Source organism: Carcharodon carcharias, chromosome 20 (assembly GCF_017639515.1).
Source record: "Carcharodon carcharias isolate sCarCar2 chromosome 20, sCarCar2.pri, whole genome shotgun sequence".
In the NCBI taxonomy this organism is placed as follows: Eukaryota; Metazoa; Chordata; class Chondrichthyes; order Lamniformes; family Lamnidae; genus Carcharodon; species Carcharodon carcharias.
In genome coordinates this window covers 87,547,070-87,565,928 of record NC_054486.1, presented here as the reverse complement: position 1 = coordinate 87,565,928, position 18,859 = coordinate 87,547,070, and the positions used below count along the sequence as shown (strand labels likewise).

The following is an 18,859-nucleotide window of genomic DNA, read 5'->3' as shown; positions in this document are numbered from 1 at the left end:
GCAAGACCAATTACTTCCCCATAAATCAGTAGCTAGAAAGACTGAATTTATGATTATGGCCAAAGAATAGAGAAAGAATATTTTTCCCCATGATCCAGATTGGGAAGACATGGAACACATTACCAGAAGCAATGGGGGAAAAACACCTCCTGAAATAGTTTTTGTCAGGTAAGCAGAATAATATTTGATAAAGAGACAATATAAAAGCTATGGGGAGATAGCAGAGTTACCATGTCTGTTTCTTTAAGCTAATCTACAAAGATATACCAGGCAGTTCAAGCCATGTAAATGGTCCTCTTTTGCCACCATGACTCATACTCATAGACAGAAGTGAACATATACGCTCTGGCAGATGTGGTGCTGAGACCATCAGTAAGATAATGCGAAAGGCTGACTAAGTTTCTCAAAAAGACCAAATCATCATTTCTCCTGATTTCCATGGCACACCATGAAAGAAAGCATGCCAGGCTGTACAATAGTCAAATTCCTGCCAAAACTCCATCAACCATTTTGCAGGTTCTGTCTCACTTAGCAATGACCATGTGAGATGTTCTTCTCAGGGTTTGGAGCAGCAGAGAAACTGATGCAAAGTTGTGTCACAAGCACACTACCAGCAAAGGACTGGCACATTCAAAGACAGTATTGGTCCGAAACTTGATTCCATGTCCATGCACTGCTGGCCTTATGGGAACAATACCGTGCCATAGGGTGGCACAAAGGACATCCTGCTGCCTGTAGCACCAACTCAGCTTCAGCAACCAAATGTTGCCATTTTGCTGGCGACCTCTGACTAAGTCACTTGAAATATTTAAAATTGGAACTCTATAATGTCATTAGGACCTCAATGTAATTTTTGGATTGAATGGATAAAGAATTCCCCCACCATGCGCGCTCTGCATCAGCTGGTGGCTGGGCTGAAGATTGGGACAGTATATTTTGTGGGGCTGGGAGGGGGCAGGGGTGCTGCCCCAAGTTCCACAAAAACAGTCCAGGCTCTGCTACTCCAAGTTCTACCTCTCTCTCCTAGAGGATGGCCCACTACTTCTTCACCTTAATCAATTGTCGTGGAGTCTCGATATTCAAAATTAATCCGTGGGCAACCCTGGAGAAAAACATTAGGGCACTAAAATAGTTTTATAACTTGTCTTTGAACACTCTCATTTATTAGTTATCATATTGGAGATGATGCAAAGACAGTTTGTGTTGGTTGGAGGCCGTGTAGGAGGAGTATGCCCAACAAGAGTTTACTGTAGTTTTTCAGTGGCGAGAGTCAGTAGGTTGCATTGCGGGGGGAATGAGGGGGCGGAGTCTCTATTTGTAGCTGCAGCTCTCTGACCGACCCCATGAGACCTGGCCGTTAATGTCGATGCATTTTCCCAGCCACCCACAGTCTGCTTGCGAGAAAAATCTAATCCATTATCGTACCTATGCTAAATTATTCATGTTATACACTATATATTTATCTCCCCATGCACATACTTGCTCAAAATAATGAAAACTATTGAGAAACAGTGAAGTTCGTGATTTTAAGGTTTTGCTGTCCCGTTTGCATTTTCCAAGTATAAAACTCCAAGTCAAAATGGCAGCGGATAAAAACAGTTTCATTCTTGTTTAAAGTCCGCACAAGTCATGGAATGGTTCATGCGTTTTTATACATTCAAATTAGTTTCCAGGAAATGGGAATGTCTGTTTCAGTAGGGTTGCCGCACAGTCTTCAGCCTTTCACTTTCACATCATTTCCCAACTGGTCCGCCTAATTAAACAGCCATTCCCACATCTTCAATAGCTCCATAACCCATTAAACAATGGTGTTCAAAAAAAAACATTCCATTTCCTTGTGATTGTCTTTCTCTCGGGTTGTTCGCAGTCCAGGAGATTCATGTTCAATTGCTGGAAGGTTGGCTATATTAGAGGTTAATAGAGATGTCTATTTTGTTAAATGCAATTGATTGAAAATGTTTCAAATGTTTCATACCATAAAATGCAGCATAATATTTTCAAAACGATTATTTAAAAGGAAACAGGCTTATACACATCCAGCAATTTCCCAGTTTTAAAAAAACTTGTTTTCCCATCGGGCAGCTTTAATGCGTCCTATAAGTCCTATAAGTCCCAATATTCCAGATGGCATTGGTTGATTTTTTCTTTTACCACCCGCCCCCCCACCGGAAGATGTACGCTTTTATATATCTGTATTTAAAAAAGAAACTTGATGCATTACAGCAGTTTTATTGAATATATTTTCTTCAGGGAAAACTCGTCTCCATTTCTTACTTTCCAGATGATTGCAGTATGTGGCCAGGAATTTGCTGACGGGGTTTAACTGGTTGTTACGAGTGTCAGTCAGTGGCGAGTTCCTCTTTCACTGGAACATAAAAGCAGAGGCTGCGCAGACTGACAATCAGTGCGACTAGAGGAGCAAATAAGACACAGTTTATCGCGGAAGGTAAGCGGCTGTGGCTTGTTGCACCTTGAGAAAGGCTTCGTCAAATAGATCTCAGTACAGATCGTTTAGAAATGAACATTGACGAGCGAAGAAAGGACTCAAAGCTGTGTTGAAGGGGAGGATAGCTGTGTTTACCGACCTGTTCTGGATACAAAAGGACGAGGAAACCAAATCATTGGCAATCTGAAAGCATTTTTTTGTCGGATTTCCTTTTGCCCTTTTTAATATACTCATTTAAAGAGGGTGAGGCTAGTGCTTTATAAAAATGCAGGAAAATTACTAGTGATCCCTAACAATAACTAATAGTATTGTACATTACTTGGAGATTTGGATGGGTGGAGTAATCTAATTTTAGTTAATATTCTCTGTGAACGTATCTTTAATAAAACGTGCATTATGTTCACTGGCACAGTAAAGCCTTTTTTCCAACTGCCTTCAGGAAAATGTATTAAATATCTTTTTTGAGATAAGAAGAAAAACATCAAATCTGAACAATGAACAGAAATGCTTAAATGTGTACTGCGGATGTTTTGTTGAAAGATCGTTCAACAGAATTGTCCGGAGGTTACAAGTGAAATATTATCTCATTCTTTCTCTTGTCAGATCTCAAAAGATCGAAGCCGACATTTCCAGCAATTTTTGTTTTTCTGTTCTTGTTCTGAGTTGTTCCAAATTACATTTGAAGAGTGGAATATGTTTTGAGCTGGGGCCTAGTTCCTTCTATTCCCTCTTGTTCTTTCGCCCTTCCACCTTTAGGTTCTCGTGTAGAAAACCAATCATGCTGCAATAAAAGGGCTACTTAATATACATGGTAGGACCCACAGCATCCAAACTGCTTAGAACAAGCGTTATCAATGTACAGTGCAATAAAATCTGTAAGTTTCTATATAACAATGCAATAATTCACTTATGCATGATGCTGTACTATTAGTGGGTTAGCATAGGGTTGCTTTCAGTAGGTTGGATGGTAATCTTATGAGGTTTGACAGGGCAAATGCTGGGAGACTCACCTGACTGAGGACTGTAGAATAGTGGGTTATAGTCTCGGGGCAGGAAATCAGCATTGGTGAAATCTCTTCACTCAAGAGGGTTGTGAAACTTAGGAATTCTCTGTCCCAGAGGGCTGTGAATGCTCAGTCATTGAGTATATTTAAGACAGAAATTGAGAGATTCTTGGATACTTAAGGAATTGGGAGCATGGGGAGAGTGAGAGAAGTTGGAGTTGGGTTAGAAGTTCCGATGTGACCTTTTTGAATGGCATGGCAGAGCAAACTTGAAGGGCTTCTTTTATAAAGCCCATGTAATGTAGAATGTAATATTCTACTATGGTAAAACTTGGATGTCTTTTTAAGAATGCAGAATTTATTAAGTAAGCTCACAGTGAAACAGGACTCCTTTTATAAAGCCCATGTATTACACCATGTAATGTGGAATGTAATATTCTGCTAAGGTAAAACTTGGGTGTCTTTAAGCATGCAGAAGTTATTATTAAGTAAGCTCACAGTGAAACAGGACTCCTTTTATAAAGCCCATGTATTACACCATGTAATGTGGAATGTAATATTCTGCTAAGGTAAAACTTTGGGTGTCTTTAAGAATGCAGAAGTTATTTATTAAGTAAGCTCACAGTGATACAATCAGTTATTTCCTCTAGAGGCTGAAAGTCATAATCCTGACTTTAAAAGTGTTGATAAAGTCCTTCAGACCACGTTCTGGCAATTGTGAAACAATTTTCTTTGTTCCTTTTATACTTTTTTTTATTTGAAATGTGACACATAGGAGGTATGTGTTAGATGTACTGTTATCATAATTCATTTCCAGTAGAGTTATTCAGTTAATGTGCTACTTTATAAAGATAGGAGTCTTATATGATGTCATGTTATTTGATTTCTAACTACTTGGTTTGGAAAAAAGCTGGCTTAATTTACATTAAGATGGTGCTGTTGAGTTAAATTAGCTCACAATTGATTCAATCCCCATAACATATAAACTGCTGATTTGTTCTGGATGAAATACTCGTCAGAAATGGTGTTTCTCATATACTCTTATCAGTTTGTAAGTGAGGTTCATTAACATTCACCACCGCCTCATCTCCAACAAATTTTGAATGTAGGGGTTGCACACAGATCAGAAGGCAGTGGCAGGCTTGACTGGAAGCCCTAAGATAAAAGTGAAATACTGCGGATGCTGGAATATTTTGCTTTTATCTCAGTGTTTAATTGACTGCCACTTCTCTTCCAGGAATGCCTACCTTGAAGAAGTACTGCTCTTCTCTCCGACAGGATTTCCGCTTGTCTCTTTTGCCCTGTTCCCTTAAACAGCTTATATTTCACCACATTTCTATTCCTCTTTAGTTCTGATGAAGAGTCATTCGGACTCAACGTTAACTCTGTCTTCCTTTCCACAGATGCTGTCAGACCTGCTGAGTTTTTCGAGCAATTTTTGATTGGAAGCTCTACTGGCCATTCTCCAACAATTCATCAATTTGCTAGTTAGGCCTTTTTTTATTCATTCAAGGGATGTGGGCTTCGTTGGTGAGGCTAATGTTTATTGTCCATCCCTAACACAGCTCAAGGGCAATTATTATGGCCATTTCTGGGAACCACACCTGTAAATCTTATTTGCATTCTTTCTTAGAATGATTCTTTCTTAAAATGATACCAGGGATGAGGGGCTTATGTTTCATGAGAGATTAGAGAAGCTGGCATTGTTCTTAGGAAAAATTTAAGGAGATATTTAATAGAGATGTTACTATGATTGGGAATCTATTTACTGAAAGCAGTTTCAATAGTAACTTCTGAAAGAGAATTGGGTATATACTTAGGAAAGGAAAAGTTTGCCGACCATGGGGAAAGGGCAGATGAGTGGGACTCATTAGTTAGCTCTTTCAAAGAGTTAACATAGCAACGATGGGCCGAATAGCCTCCTGCATGATTCTATGATTCAAAAAATGTAGTTGTGGTTATCAAATGTCAGGGATTTTTAATTTGCTGAATAGTTGGAAAGCGAGATTGTTTTCCACAACAAGCTTTGGCAAACTGACTCAGGAGCAGGTGCTGTCCAACCTGCAGGATGTTTCTAACATTTTCTCTTTAATTTTAGAAGCAGGCTGGCCTGTTCCTAAGGTTAGAGATGACTAATTGCCAATATTTGCTAGTCTCTGCAGTGAATAGCTTGAAGAGTGGCATGCCTTGTTATTATCTATGTCAACAGATTGAAATTCATTGAAAACCATATTTTCATGTAACATAAATCAGCATATTGGTTTACAAATGACCTGTTCTCAAGCATTTATCGGTTCTTTTTCAGGCAGATGTAAGTGAACATGAGGTGGAACATGCAGCATTATAGTATCCGGTACTTAAAGCAAGAGATTCTATTATTTACTTGAATCTTGCTATTATATGACTGGGCAGTTAATGAAAATATTGATCATTGAGAATGTAACATCTGCTTGCTAGAGGAAAAAATGATCAAGAGAATACCAAGTGGAGACTAACAATTTGTAATGCCTTGCAATACGGAATATGTTGATTTAAGGCCAGAAGATTTAACTGCCGTTAAGTGCTAGGTTGTCATAAAGAGATCAATTAGGAGGCTGCAAACTTTCTGACTCTGATCTATTGTGTTTCTTAAAGTTGTTTTTATAGTGTTCATACGAAGTGTGCCAAGATTTGAAAAGAGATGGATAGGAAATACAATCTAGATGACCCATCGTTATAATAGACAGTGACATTACTCATGTCAAGTTGAAGTATCTTTTTTTGAAACAGTAAAGATGTTATGGCGTCAGGACCACTGATTTTTATCATGAGCAGACAAGTGAAATAGTTCTTGGTATTCTGGTTTTTGTTGAAGTTCTGAATTTCCCGATTTGGACTATTTTTCTGTGGAGACTGTAAATCGATGGCTTTGATAATTACATGTTCCATTCCCTAGGTACTCAATTTCTAACCTACTTTTCCTTTTAAACTGAATGTACATAGTTAAATTGTGGTAGATAGCTGGCGTTTAGTAATGCTAGGGATGATGTTGGACAATACAGCATTGGTTTGAGGTTGTTGGAATCAGGCAGGATTTTAGTAGGGATCTTAAGAATGCAGTACTGGAGGAGTCATCCTCTGATTTGAAGGGCTTGGTTGGAAGAACTGTAGATTAATACCAGTGAGTGATTTAGAATGTTGTCTATGCTGGTGGCTCAGATTCAGAGGAAGGAAATTCCTGGTGTTTCATAGAGTTGTAGTGCTCCTTGAGTTTGGGAGCCCTGAGGTAGGAATACTGAGATTTTGCAATGCAGAGATAGATGATAGTTTTTGTTAGAACTGTGGGATAATGTTATTTGGTAAAGATTGAGGGTTTTAGGATTGCATTGTACTGGGGTGAGATTCCTGAAACCCCAACTGCATATCTGCTACATCACCAACCAATTGTCTTCTATCTCGGTAACATAGCCTGTCTCTCGCCCAGTCTCAGCTCATGTGTTGCTGAAACCAACATTCTGTGCCTTTGTTACTAGACTTGACCATTCCAAAGCCTCTGATCTATCAGCCTTCATAAACTTGAGCTCATCCAAAACTCTGCCCAAATCCTAACTTGGAACAGGTCCTGATCAATAATCTCTTTCTTCATTAGCCCACAGTGGCTCCCACCCTGAAAATGCATTTGCTTTTAAAATTCCCTCCCCTGTTTTCAAATCCTCCATGGCTATGTCCCTTCCTATCTGTATTACCTCCTCCAGCCCTACAACCCTTTGTGATCTCTGGGCTCATCCAATTCTGGCCTTGAGCATCTAAGATTTTAATCACTCCATTATTTATAGGTGCTATATAAATGCAAATTGTTGTAGGAACATAAGAATAGGTGTAGGCCATTCAGCCCATCAAACCTGTTCTGCTGTTCAGTTAGATCATGACTGATCATCTATCTCAGCACTACTTTCCTGCGTTATCTCTATATCAATTGATGTCACTAGTCTCCAGAAATCTATCAATTTCTGTTTTGAACATGCTCAATGACTGAGCTTCCACAGCCCTCTGGAGTAGAGAATTCCAAGGATTCACCACCCTGTGAGCAAAGACGTTCCTCCTCATTTCTGTCTGAAATGGCCTACCCCCCTTATCCTGAGGTTGTGTCCCTGGTTTTAGGCTCACCAACCAAGGGTAACATCTAATCTACATCTGCCCTATCACACCCTGTAAGAATTTTGTAAATTTCAATGAGGTCACTCCTCGTTCTTAAAAACCAAAAGGATGCAGGCCCAGTCTCCCCGATCTCTCCTCATAAGACAATCCCGCTATCCAAGGGATTAATATGGTGAGCCTATGCTGCACTCCCTCTATGTAAAGTATATCCTTCCTTAGATATGAGAACCAAAACTGTGCACAATACTCCAGGTGATGTCTCATCAAGGCTCTCTTAAAAACTACAGGAAGACATCTTTACTCCTCTACTCAAATCCCTGTGTGATGAAGGCCAACATACCATTTGCCTTCCTAATTACTTGCTGTACTTGCTTGATAACTTTTAGTGACTCATGAACAAGGACACCCAGGTCCCTTTGGACACCCACACTTCCCAACCTCTCACAATTTAAGAAATACTTTGCCTTTCTGTTTTTTCTACTAAAGTGAATAACTTCACGCTTATTCACATTGTATTACATCTGCCGTGTTCTAGCCATTCACTTAGCCTGTGCAAGTCCTCTTGAAGCCTCCTTGCACCCTCCTCATAACATAGGTTTCCACCCAGTTTGGTGTCATCAGCATATTTGGAAATATTACAATTGGTCACCACATTCAAATCATTTATATAGGTTGTGAACAGCTGTGGACCTAGCACTGATCCATGCAGTAGCCCACTTGTAACAGCCTGTCACCCTAAGAATTATCTGTTTATTCCTACTCTCTGCTTTCTGTCTGTTAATCAATTCTCAATCCATACTAATATATTTCTCCCAATCCCATGCACTCTAATTTTATTTACTGACCTCCTATGTGGGACCTTAAAAGCCTTCTAAAAAATCCAAAGACTTCTCATCCACTGATTCTCCTTTATCAATGCTAATAGTGATAACCTCAAAAGATGCCAACAAATTTGTCAAACGTGATTTCCCTTTCGTAAATCCATGTTGACACTGCTCAATTTTACCATTCTTTTCTAAATGTCCAGTTAGCACATCCTTTCCAATAGATTCTAACATTTTCCCTGCTACTGATGGCAAACTAGTCGTAGTATTCCATTCTCCATCTTCCTCCCTTCTTTAAAAGTGGGGTTAGATTTGCTACTTTCCGGTCTGCAGGAACCTTTCCAGAATCTATAGAATTTTGAAAGATAACCACCAATGCATTGTCATAAAGAGATATTAATGTCTATAATGTTATTGGAAATTATTTTAAAATTGGACTTGTAGTAGGGTCTGTGTCTGTTTGTCTGTGCGTGGCTTAATTAGGTTAAAGCCAGCTAGTCTGGGTGCTTTGATGTTAATTGGATAAATGTAAGTTAGTTAAAAGGTAAAGTGCAATTTGCATTTTTAAATAAACCATTCAAAAGAATGGGTCAAATCTTGCACCTAGCTGGGGAACGCCAAGCAATGTGTTTATATTACTAATAAAATTGGTGGAATGAAAGGACCATTGTTAGGCAAGGTAAAATTAAAAGACCTAGCAATACAATAGAAACTTTACGTTCAAAGGGGAAGCTAGGTATAAACAGAAAGGAGTTTCGTGTGTGCAGGTCAGAGGCATTTAAGATCTAATCAGCCTGTAAGTCAACAACTCTGTCTGCAAATTGAAAGGAACATCGTTTTGAATTGCCTGGTGTCTGTTTAAAGTCTATGGGTTACTGTTGCATTGGTGAAAATTTACCGGAGAGTGATTAATTTGAGGATTTGTTTATAGTTATTATGGTAGTAATTTGTAGACATGTGTACGTGTTTAATTAGTTAAATTAATAAATGTTTAATTTAGTTTTATATAAAAAACATCGAGGCTTGGTGGTTTTATTCCTGAATTCAGAGTTGCATCTCAAACATACCAATTGAAAATATAGGTTATGACAGTTGTTCAAGTTTCCCACTGGGATTTAAACAACTCGGCCTTTACCAACTGCTGTGTCATAACATGCATCCACTATCTCTCTCTAGGCACCTCCTTCAATACCCTGGGATGAAGCTTGTCTGGTCCAGGGAATTTATCAGCCTTCAATCCAGTTAACATTTCAAGTACTATCTCTTTTACTAATACTAATTTCTTCTAGTTCCTCCATTTCACAAGTCCCTGTCACCTGTTATTTCTGGGAGATTTTCTGTATCTTCTTCTATAAATACAGACACAAAGTAACTGTTTAGTTTCTCTGTCATTTCCCTGTTCTCCACTATAAATTCTCTTGCCGCCACCCATAATTGCCATTTGTCCTAGCTAATCTTTTCCTTTTCACGTACCTAAAGAAGCATTTACGTTTCTTGCTAGTTTGCATTCATATTTTCTTTTCCCTTTCTTAATCAATTGCTTGGTCCTCCTTTGTTGGTTTTTAAATTGCTCCCAATTCTCAGGCTTACTGAATGCAAAATTAAGTCATTATTTCAAAATTTTCTCATTACACAAACTAAATCCAAAATAGCCCGAACCCTTGTTGGCTCCTCAATGTACTGCTCCAGAAACCCATCTCATATGCACACCAGGAATTCTTCCTCCACAACATTAGTGCTGATTTGGTTAACCAAGTCTTTGTGTAAATTGAAGTTGACCATTATTACTGTACTACCCACATTACGTGCATTTCTAATCTCCTGATTTATACAGTGCCCAACATTAGCACTACAGTTTGGTGACCTATAAACAACACCCACCAATGTTTGCTGTTCTTTGCTGTTTCTTAGCTCCACCCAAACTGATTCTATAGCCTGAATTTTACCATCGGCGGGCCTGGGAGCAGTTGGGAAATAGGCCTCTAACTGCGATTGGCACCCGACCGTGATTTCACGTTGGCTGGCCAATTAACAGCCAGCCAGCATGAAATATGAGCTGAAAAGCTCAGTGCTGTTGGAGTGGGGGTGGGAAGAGGGCAGGCGATGGTGTCACCATGGGCACGGGTGAGCCCTGAGAGAGAGACCTCTGAAGGCAGACAGCTGCCTCAGGAAGCTGCAGACCTGAAAATGCTAAAATAAAGGTTTAAAGAGCTGCAAAAAAATGTCCATGCATCACAATCATTCACTTGAAGATGTAACCAATAAAAGTGCACAGATATTTATTTTAATTTTATTTCATAACGAAAATTTCATCCCGCCCTTGGATGTGGTTTGATGAAAAATGCAAAGGCCACCTGGCCAATTTGCCTGTCTGCCAACCATAAGGTTGGCAGGGCCTCAAAATCAGAGACAATTGTATCGTTAATGGGCTTAATTGCCTCCTTAATTGTTGGTGGGCACGTTTCTGAGTTTTGCGCCCGCCGAGTGAAATAGCAAGCAAGTGTGCAATGACGTCAGCACGCTCGCCCGACTTCTTGCGTGATTTTACACCCTATCAGGTTGGGCGCACACCCACCCAAGGGACGTAAAATTCAGCCCTATGCCTTGATCCTTTGATCTAAAATCCTCTCTTACCAATGTACTGATCTCGTCCCTTATTAAGAGTGTTACCCCACCACCTTTTCCTTTTTGCCTATCCCTCCAAAATGCCGAATATCCTTGATCACCCTGTAGCCACATCTCTGTAATGGCAATTAAATCATATCCATTTACCTCCATTTGTGCTTTCAAATCATCAACTTTTTTTTTTGAATGCTACGTGCATTCAGATAGACTGCCTTTTAATTCTGCTTTTTTAGCATTATTCTCTACTCTGACTCTATTTGGTACTTGCCTATGCTTCGTCTATTTTTGCTTTCTATTTTTCTACTTTTTCTATTTTTACCAGTTTTGCTTCCCTTGAATCTGAGCTCCCTGTCAGGTTCCCATTCCCCTGCCAATCTAATTTAAACCCTCCCCAACAGCACTAGCGAATCTGCCTGTGAGGATCTTAGTCCCGGTCCTGCTAAGATGCAGCTCATCCACCTTGTACAGGTCCCACCAGCCTCAGAAATCTGATGCCTTCCCTCCTACACCAGTCCTCCAGCCACGTGTTCAATTTTTCTATTTCAGTGCTCACTGGTGTGTGGGACTGGAGTAAAACTGAGATTACTGTTTGAGCTCCTGCCTTTCAGTCGCCTTCCTGGCTCCCTGAAATCTGCTTTCAGGACCTCATCCCCCTTCTTTCCTAAATCATTTGATACTGACATGGACCACAACCTCTGGCTGTTCACCCTTCCACAGAATAATGTCCTGCAGCTGCTCTGTGACACCCTTGACCATGGCACCAGGGAGGTAATATACCATCCTGTAGTCACATCTACGACCACAGAAATGCTTGTCTGTTCCTCTAACTAACGAATCCCCTATCAGTAATGCTCTTCCTCTCTTCTTCCTCCCTCCTGTGTAGCTGAGATGCCTGTGGTGCCACGAACTTGGGTCTGACTGCACTCCTCTGAGGAACCACTGCCCTCACCAGTATCCAAAACGGAAAACCAATTAGTGAGCTGAACCTCAGGGGATTCTTGCACTACCTTCCTGGTTCTCATGATCTGCCTGTTGGTCAGCCATTCCCCTTCTGCCTCCATGTTCCTAGCCTGCGGTGTGACCACCTCTCTGAATGTGCTATCCAAATAGCTCTGTCTCGCGGATGCACCACAGTGACTTCTGTTGCTGGTCGCTAGAAATCAAGTTTCTGAAGTTGGTGACACTTCCTGCACATGTCATCTAGGTCACTGGTAGCATCCACGACTTCCCACATACTATAGGACGCACATTTCACGCAACTGAGCTGCCCTGCCATGTCTTAACTTTACTTCACTTACGTTTACTTTGTTTTATTTATATTAATGTTAATTGGCCTTAACATAAACTGTGAACCATGCACTTGTACTTGACTTGTACTGAGAAAGGAATCCTTAATTTTTCAACCATTGATCAATTAGGAAGTGAAATCAGAAAGCATAGTTACACACAAATGACAGTACTATTTGCTCCCTCAAAATGCCACAATTGTCGAAATTGTCATGACCGAGATTGATCCTCTTACCAAATGTAGATTTATCAAATGAGCATGGAACAAACTGAGTTGAGGTACAGATTAGACATGATCTAATTGAATGGTCAAACAAGCTCAAGAAACTGAATGGACCTTGTTAATTGTATATTGTGTTGAAACCCTCATTCATGCTTGCTTTTGTTACCACTAGACTTGACTATTCCAACGCACTCCTGGCCAGCTCCATCATTCTACCCTCTTGAATTTGACGTTATCCAAAAATCTGCTGCCAATGTCATAACTCCCACCAAATCCTGTTCATCCTATCATCCCTGTGTTCAGTGGTCCCTGGTCAAGCACAGTTTTGATTTCAAAGCTCTCCATTTTTGTTTTCAGATCCCTCCTGGCCTCACCCCTCTCTGTCTCTGTATTCGCCTCCAAGCCCACAATCCTCCAAAATAGCTGCACTCCTCTAATTCTGCCCTCTTGTGCACACCCAATTTTAATCACTGTACCATTGGTGGTTGTGCCTTCTATTACCTAGCCTCCAAGCTCTAGAATATCTTCCCTGCCTCTCTACCACACTTGCTTCCCTTTAATACCTACCTCTTTGACCAACGTTTTGGTTATCTGATCCAATATCTCCTTATGTGACTTGATGTTTTTATAATGAACTGCTGAAACACTAACATAGTGGAGGCAATGGATATGCGATTCTATTTGTCAAATATTTTAAGTGAGATTCTGTACAGTGGGCATTTGAAGAGAGATCGCCTATTGGATGTATGTGAATAATCATTCATTTGGGATAATGTACATTCTATGAGAAATGTGAGTGAGAAAAGGTTATGGATTGACTTTGCTGGCTTGAAACAAAAGCTGGAGAGAAAGGAAATCTTTAAAATTAAATGATTGGATGCAAGTCATCAACTGTCTGATTTATTTAACTAATAATGCATGGATAGAAAAATTGTTAGGTGTTTTGGTGGAGCGCCTCATAATATTATGCTTTGTACAGAATATCGAGGTTTTAATTATTTTATTTTGAAATTTTAGTTATACATATTCTAATTTTTATTTAGAGAGAGAAGGGAGTCCATTAATTGTGTACAGGTAGTAGGTATTTACTGGGGATTCACTTGAGCCTCCATAAATCAACCCAGATTGAAACTGTGGTTGTTGTGTTCAGAGGTAAATAAATGCATATAAAAGTGTGTAAAGATTGGCTCCAGTGCTATCCTTCACCAACTGTTAGGAATTTATTAGACCTGTTTCTTCCATTAGTTGATCATTTATGGTATTCACTTAGAGAGAAACATTTTAAATGTGTCTTAGTTGCAACAATTCTCTGTGGATTTGCATGTATTCCTCTCATTAGTTTCTCAAGTACATCTCATGTTATATGAATAAGTAACTTCATGAAGGTGTACATTCTGTCACACACACGCAATATGGACTTATGAAGTATAAATTCGGAATGGGCACTTTGAAACAAAATGGAGTTGAGGTCAGGTGACTTTATCTTTCCAGCCAAAATATATGGAACTACAAAACCCCTGGAGTTATTTCTGGACAAGTCTTGACAAAGTCACTAAAATGCATAAGACCCTTCCTGTGGTTAACAGCTGCCCTTCTCAAGTAATAAAAGAAATTGGTTTCACAGATTTGAAGACCAGAGTTGAAATCCAGAAAATAGGTGTGAACAAACTCTTAATTTATCACAATAGCTTGTGAATGGATGATACTTGGGCCCTATTGTTTAACAGTGGCTTAGTCATCAGAAACCATGGGCAGAATTTTTTGCTCGGTGTGTGGGCGTGCGCCCGACATGCTTGAACATAAAATAACATGCGATGACGTTGGGTGAGCACCCCGACCTCATTGTGCACTCGCACGATGTTTCGGTCAGCGTGCACACGCTATACTCGTAAGGGTGACTGCTGACAATTAGGAGGGCTATTAAGCCCTTTAATGGTGCAATTCTTTTTTTAATTCATTAATGGGATGTGGGCATCGCTGGCTAGGCAAGCATTTATTGCCCATCCCTAATTGCCCTTAGTCAAAGGGCACTTAAGAGTCAACCACATTGCTGTGGATCTGGAGTCGCATGTAGGTCAGACCAGGTAAGGACGGCAGATTTCCTTCCCTAAAGGACATTAGTGAACCAAATGGGTCTTTACAACAATCGGCAATGGTTTCATGATCATCGTTAGACTTTTAGTTCCAGCTTTTTATTGAATTCAGGTTCCACCATCTGCCATGGCAGGATTCGAACCTAGGACCCCAGAGCATTACCCTAGGTCTCCAGATTGCTAGTCCAGCAACAATAATTGCTGGTAATTAACTGGGAAGTTTCGCTGCCCATTCAGCGTTCCGGTTGGCGGGCAGGCGAATCAGCCAGGTGGCCTTTGCATTTTTCAGGAAACTTCACCCAAGCCGGGATGAGGTTTCCATCATTAAATTTTAAAAAAAAAAGTTCGCACAGAATTTTCATGTTTGTATAGGTTCAAGTGACTGTTTCTGATACATGGGCATTTTTTCCAGATTTTAAAATCTGTTTTTATTGGATTTAAATTCTTCAGCTCCCTGAAGTAGCTCTCTGCCTTCAGGGAGCTTTCTATGAGCGCTCCCCTGCGCCGACTTCAGTGCTTGCCCTCCTCCCGCCCCCAACCCGGCAGCACTGAGCGTTTCAGCGTGCCTTTCACACTGGCTGTTAATTGGCTAGCCAACCTGAAATCACAGTCGGGGGCTGATGGTGGGTAGCGGGCCATTTCTTGGCCGCTCCCAGGCCTGCTGACCTCAAAATTCTCCACTATTTGAGAACAGTGGAAAAGAGATGCTCTGGTCACATCAGGAACCTGGTTTCTGTCATAAGGAGAATTAATAAGGCCCATTTCTGGAGTAGAAAAAGAGAAAACATCCAGACTAGTGAAGGACCAAGACCTTGCTTAAGAAACATCAGCAGGCAGAGATTCGGATTGGCTTTGATCTCTCTACCTGAGGAACCGGACCAGGATTTCGCTACAGAGTTTCAACATTGCACCTTAGCCGGAGTGGGACAAGAGAAATATGCTGCAAACAAAGCCAACAACAAACCTGCTTTCCGACAACTTCCAGACTCTCCTCTTCAGTGGATCAAAAATGGATTACAGGCCTGCATCGTTTCAGGACTTCATCCCAGGGAAAAGCAAATGTGGCGGAGTACACTCAAACTCCTAAGACCTCAGTGCATGATACCTTTTGTAATCACAATCTTTTCTTGAGTTTGTGTGTGTCTGTATGACTGTGTTTGCGGATATATTCGGATGTGGAATAAGAAACATTTATCTTTCAAAACTTATGAGAGAACCTGTCATTTTTCTGTTCCTAACAGTTACAGCACTTGGGGTTAAAACACTTTTTTTTCTTTTCTAAACCACTCAGTCGAGAGGTGGAAAGGAGGGAAACGTCTCTATCATCTCTCCCCTGTCTAAAACAATTCGTACATACGTTTTAAGAAACCTTGAATGATTAAGGTTACATGTAAATTTTGAGGTAATTTGTTCATCTTAAAGAATCACACATCTTGTATGTACCTGCAGAAGAAAAGTATTGATCCACCCAAGCTTCTTTCATTATAAACAATAACAGTCAGAACTAAGAATTTTGTTTGCTGGGATCTGGGGACTGGCAAGGCTTGGGGACAGTGCAAAGGGCACCTGTATACTGACGGCCATTTTGGTTGGGGTTGATATTGCTCCATGGCCAGTGGATAGGTTGCAGTGTTTTGGGGTTGTTCACGTTGAGTGGGTCACCTAAAACAGGCTCTGAATTTCCCCTCTGCAAGATTGAGGTCAAATCCCACTTGTTCTGATCGACAGATTTCCCATGTGTTTCCTCCACCCGCTTATTGTGATTTGAGGATGTATCAGAGTTGTGCTAGTCTGCTCGTTGAAGCCAAGGCCTTTTTTCTCCAGTGCACAGGCCTAGCAAGTGCTGAGAGGGACCCTCAGGGATTGTAAAATCTAACCATGTTCCTAATAATGAGGATACTGCATTGACCTCACTCCATTCAACAATTGCCTGGTATGAAGGGATGGAATTGGCAGTCTGCACTACAGATGGTGATGTTCATAAGAAGTGTACCTGCAACATCTCTCTGTAATGGTTGGCCATGGTCTCATTGCCAGGCATTCCTCATCAACCATGGAGGTAATCCTGCTACTTCACCAATCATTAGTGCAACTGCCTTATAATACTGTAATGTTGTGATTGCCATAGTACAAAAAGGATATTGCAGGTTGAAAGGATGCAGACAAGAACACTCAGAATATTGAGGAGCTGGAGGGATTGGATTCTGAGTAGTGATTATGTGAATATGAATGAATTTTTGAAGTTTTGAAGTGGCACGTTCTCAAAGGCAAAGAAAAGTTTGAGGTGTGGTATTTCTGACTAACGTTATAAAGAGGTTAAATTACATAGACCATCAATGAGCTAGTTCTCCATGGGTTGTTTCGTCTGGTTCTACTTTCTAGCTATGTGTGGGAGGAGGCAGATTCAAAACTAATTGGCCGACACAATAGCTCAATGTGGTCAACCTGTGGAAGAGAATCTGGAGAGAGATGGTGGAAACGGTTAGTGTTTGTTCAGATGCATCTGTGGGATATAGTATACGAGCAATTTGAGACATGGCTTGGTAAGTGAAACATCCTTGGAAATGTTATGACCAAGTGTGGAGGGGGGAAATGACTCATTCTACCATTCAATGTTTTACTGTAAAGGTGTTATTATTTTGAGAATGTCTGTCTGTGCTTAACCACTTGCGTGCTGATTGCAAAGAAATCAGTCTGACAGGCGTTGTTGAGTTTAAAACACAGAGGGCTTGGTTTGTCATTGAGCTAAAAACCCACCCAAGTAAAGACGTATAAAAATATTTAAAAAGGTAAACCCATGTCCTGACTCCACAACCCCTGCCACCCTGCGTGGTCTCTCTCACACTCTCACGAAGTTATACCGTGGGAGTGCTTTTTAGCCAAATTAAGAACATAAGAAGGCACCTCGAGCCTGCTCCACCATTCAATAAGATCATGGCTGATCTTCTTGTGTTTTGATTTCCACATTCCTATCTAACCCCGATAACCTTTAATTTCCTTGACTAACAAGAATTTATCTACCTCTGCCTTAAAAATATTCAATGACCTTGCCTCCACCATCTTCTGAGGCAGAGAGTTCCAAAGTCTCTCAATCCTCAGAAAAAAATTTCCCCTCGTCAATGTCCTAAAAGGGTGACCCCTAATTTTAAAACAGTGCCCCCTAGTTTTGGACTCACCTACAAGAAGAAACATATTTTCGACGTCCATCATATCAAGGACGTTCTCTGTACTCCAATCAAATCACCCCTCACTCTTCTAAACTCCAGTGGAAACAAGCCCAGTCTGTCCAACCTCTCCTCATAAGACAACCCACTCATTCCAGCTATCAGTGTAGTAAACCTCTTTTGAACTGCCCCCAATGCATTTACATCCTTCCTTAAATAAGGAGACTCAAACTACACATAGTATTCGAGGTGCCGTCTCACCAATACCCTGTATAACTCAAGCATAACATCCTTACTTTTATGTTCAATCCCTCTTGTAATAAAGGATAGCATTCCATTAGCCTTCTTAATTACTTGCTGTACCTGCATACTAACTTTTTGTGACTCATGTACTAGAACACCTCGATCCCTCTGCACCTCAGAACTATGCAGCCATTCTCCCTTTAAGTAATACTCTGCTTTTTTGTTCTTCCTGTCAAAGTGAACAACTTCACATTTTCCCTCATTAAACTCCATTTGCCAGATCTTTGCCCACTTGCTCAACCTATCTATATCCATCTGCAGCCTCCTCATGTCCTTTTCACAACATATTTTCCTACCTATCTTTGTGTCATCTGCAAAGTTAGCTACCATGTCTTCACTCCCCTCATCTTAGTCATTGATGTAAATCGTAAAAAGTTGAGGCCCCAGTTCAGACCCCTGCGGGACACCACTCGTCACATCTTGCCAATCAGAAAAAAGGCCCATTTATGCAGACTGCTTTCTGCCAGCCATCCAAATTTCTATCCATGTGAATGTTACCCACCTACACTATGCATTTTTATTTTCTGTAATAATCTTTGATGTGGCACATTATCAAATGCCTTCCGGAAATCCCAATACAGTACGTCTATGGGCTCCCCTTTATCCGCTGCGCATGTTACTCCTTCAAAAAACTCCAATAAATTGGTTAAACATGATTTTCCTTTCACAAAACCATGCTGAATCTTCCCAATTGCCTTGAGCTCTTCCAAGCACCCAGCTATAACCTACTTAATGATCGATTCTAATAGCTTG

At 40.6% G+C, this 18,859-nt stretch overlaps 1 protein-coding gene across 2 annotated transcripts in view; it reads left to right on the top strand.

Moving 5' to 3' along the window:
- The first annotated feature begins 2,233 nt into the window (after positions 1-2,233).
- Positions 2,234-18,859, top strand: part of lgmn (legumain) — a 52,689-nt gene continuing 36,063 nt past the window's right edge. The window contains exon 1 of one of the 2 annotated variants that reach the window (XR_005946266.1): positions 2,234-2,446. The gene's annotated coding sequence lies outside the window, so the exon portion shown is untranslated. The remainder of the gene's footprint in view (positions 2,447-18,859) is intronic. The other variant, XM_041214301.1, reaches the window with a different exon arrangement.